Consider the following 3979-nt stretch of genomic DNA (forward strand, 5'->3'; position numbering starts at 1 on the left):
CATGTACGTGACGTTTATATCCGATATTTTCTTACACACCGTATTGGATCGCCATATTTACTGGTCAAGCCTAACAGATTGACGTCTTCGTCGCTTATGACCTTCTAATTCTTTATTTGACAAACGAATTCGATTATTTTTATTCAAATATCGTAATATAGGCATTGGCGCACTTTTTTCCGCTGAAAAAATCATAATTTTGGTACAATTCACTAGGTATAATATCTTCTGACAGCGGTGTACGCCACTGGCCGCCATTTCATAGATAACGTGATATTCCAAATTTGATTTTTTAAAATACTTCTTTGTGGCTGTTCACTCACTCTATTTTTTATTGAATAATTACCTAGGCTAATAATTTCCGTAGATCAGAATATAGTCATATTAAACTAACAAAGTTGCCATTGCAAACAATGAAAGAAATTAATACGAATTGTTATAGTCATCAAAATGTGTGATATTGTATAATATCTACCTATTTTTATCGTCCCTATCATCATCAATCTTGACCTATCCACTGCAGGATGAAGGCCTCCTCAGCCTTATTCTACTCCTTACTTACACATGAATTGTTATATTTATCAAAATCAGTGATATTATATTATTATCTACCTATCTATATATAATGCCATTATTATCACGTGCCTAAATAAATCCACTGCTGGATGAAGGCTTCTCTACGTTGATTGTATTCTTGACAGTATTGAATTTCTAATGTTATTTATCTGCATATTCATATCGTCATCATCATCATCAACCAGGATCAATCCACTGCTGGATGAAGAGTTCCGCAACCTGATTCTACTACTATTGGTTTAACGAATTTGTGATATTATACATATTTCTATCCATCTTATCATCATTGACTTGAACCAATCCACTGCTGGATAATGGCCTCCCTAGCCCGAATCTACTCCTTTCTGTCATATGAATTGCTGTATTTATCAAAATCGGTGATATTATATTTATCTACATATTCATATTGTCATCATCATCATCATCAACCAGGATCAATCCACTGCTTAATAAAGACCTCCATAGACTAATTCTACTCCTTTTTGTCATATGAATTTCTGTATTTATCAATCGGTGATCAATCAATAGTTATCAATCGGTGATAATATATTTATCTACATATTCATATCGTTATCATCATCATCATCACATCGACCTTAACCCATCCACTGCTGGATAAAGGCCTCCCATGCCTGATTCTACTCTTTTCTGTCATTCGAATTGCTGTATTTATCAAAATCGGTGATATTATATTATATATATATTTATATTTCCATTATCATTATGAGCCTGAATCAATCCACCGGTGGATGAAGGCCCCTCTAAGTTGTTTGAATTTCTGTCGATCATATGAATTGCTATATTTATCAAAATTGCTGATATTATATTTACCCATTCATAATATCGTCATTATCATCATCAACCAAGATTAATCCACTGCTGGATAAAGGTTATCCCAACCTAATTCTACTCTTCTTGGTCATATAAACTGCTATATATTTTTTTTAATTTGTGATTTTATATACCTACCCATTTAGATCGTCATTATCGTCATCAACCTGTATCAATCCACTGCTGGATGAAGGCCTCTTTAAGCTGATTCCACATCTTTAGGTCTTATAAATTCCTATTATTATCAGATATAATATGTATTGCTTCATTATTTATCAACATTTGTCTCGATATGAATGTCCCGTACCGGGAAACTATATTGTTTAAGGTTAATTTTTAATTCAAATTTTGATTTTTAAATACTATTCTAAGACAGCAAGCATTTATTTTTTATAGACAATGTAACAAAATAATGTTTTAATTCATTTTTTACACTGCTAACCTTCTTCTATTATCTCAATGGGACCCGAAGGAGATTAATATCACGTTATATTGGATCGCTATTTATGATAATCACATAATATATTGCTTTATATTCGAATGATTGAGATGTATAATTATTTATCATATTTAACTGCACATACTTACACATATATTGTATTAAAATTAAAATGTCAGTGGTAGCCCATCCCAAAGGGGAAAATATGGCGCCATCTATGCATACTTCACAATTATATTAAAATCCAACACCGTCAAGCCGTCTGCAAGACCTAGCGAGACAGACTGGCGAGAGCCAGCTGGCTCAGCTAGTTGATATAAATATGCTAAGTATATAATAATCAAAAATTGCAACACACAACAACATATTTTTAAATTGTGTGTATTTATATCACTTATCTGGTTCGCCACGCTGGGCCCCCAGGCCTAAGGGTTATGTGTAAATTGTTCGTAGTTACAACGTTTCACCGTGGCATAGTTTGCCGTGAGCTTTCTTATCGGAAAGAGATGATCGTGTGTATATTATATGGTCTCCAATTTTATTAGATTCCATATGAACATTAATCCAATTTTCATAGCTGATTTTGGCAAAATTCATGGATTTAAGAATGAAAACCTAACCTAACCTAACAAATAATCCGGTGTATCGGCTATTTTCAAAATTTGTTTGCTGCTAGCTTCCTGTAAAGTGTAAAAAAACCGCCAAGAACCGTGTTTTATTCAGACATGAATTTTATCTCGACCCAAAGAGGTGGGATGGTTTTTAATATACGGCCATGTATTTCCGATACAACATTTCACGCTAAATTATGATACGGGGAACTGCATACGTACAAGTTTCTGGCGGTGGCCTTGTGGGGTGATGAGCTCTATACTGTGCGTCCAAATACGCTTATGAATTGAATTTTCGAACCTTAAAACCCACAAAATTAGAAGCCGACACGTTACCGTTTACTCATCGTAGGAATTTAACATAACGGAATGTATCATTTCGAGATTCAATTGTTGGAAAACGTAAAACTATATTTAAAATTTCGGTACTGTTCGGTTATCAGGAATACAGCGGAAAACTCATTTTGAAAATAGCCGATAAACTGGATTATTTGTTAGGTTAACCTAACCAAACCTAACCTAATGTTACATCTCCGTATTGTCCCCATTGGGGGATGTCTCTATGTATCTGGAGAGGCCCGAGTCGGTATCAAATCCAACAAATATTAAGCGCTGATTACGAAAATAAATAATAGAGCCGGCAATGCCGTAGGTTATGACGGTCGAAAAATATTGCAATGTCGCCGTTTTTCGACAACGCTCTCGTTGAAAGCGAAACACAAGATGGCGGGGAATATGCTGTAAACAGACAAACAGTAAACACGCGCATTTCGTCATCCGTAAAATAAATTATTAAAAATGTAATTATTATATAATATTAACTTAAATATACCTTGCCGTTTCCAAAACAATTCCGGTGTGTTATTTTTTCACCTCCAAATGCTAAAATCCAGACGAAAAACCAGACAACAAAATAAAAGTGACAGCATGTTTTTCACTTTTGAAAATGGAAGGAAATGACACTAACCTAACCTAACCTAACCTAAATTAACCCAAACTAACAAATAATCCAGTATATTGGGTATTTTCAAAATGTGTTTTCCGCTTTATTCCTGATAACCGAACAGTACCAAAATTTCATGTGTTTTGTAAAAATCATTTTTATCATCGTTTTCATACTATAATAAAATTATTCCAAATCATGATAGCTCGGTGTAATTAAGTGCCTTTTTGTTCAATGATTGACATAGTCCTTTTCTTTCCCTATAGTTTTAGTAGTGTACGTTATATTTGTTATTATAACTGCATTTATATTATATTGTAAAAGCGTTCTCTCTTGCCGCGTCTTTCGTACGCCGCTGCACGCAATAAAAGCACGACATCGAAAAGCGAGCAACCTTAAAGTGAATGAAAAAAAGGAAAAACAATAACAGAATACCAACGTCTTGCTGGTCACCAGAATCGTGGCCTACGCCTATCAAAGTCAGCAGTATAAAAGCGGAGGGTGGACAGCCAGGAGTATCAGTGGCAATTGTGTGGTGCGCCGATTCGTAACAGATCATAATAAATTATTTAATTAACA

Source organism: Rhyacophila brunnea, unplaced genomic scaffold (assembly GCF_057557595.1).
Source record: "Rhyacophila brunnea isolate RB1 unplaced genomic scaffold, BYU_Rbru_1.0 scaffold_24, whole genome shotgun sequence".
Classification (NCBI taxonomy): domain Eukaryota; kingdom Metazoa; phylum Arthropoda; class Insecta; order Trichoptera; family Rhyacophilidae; genus Rhyacophila; species Rhyacophila brunnea.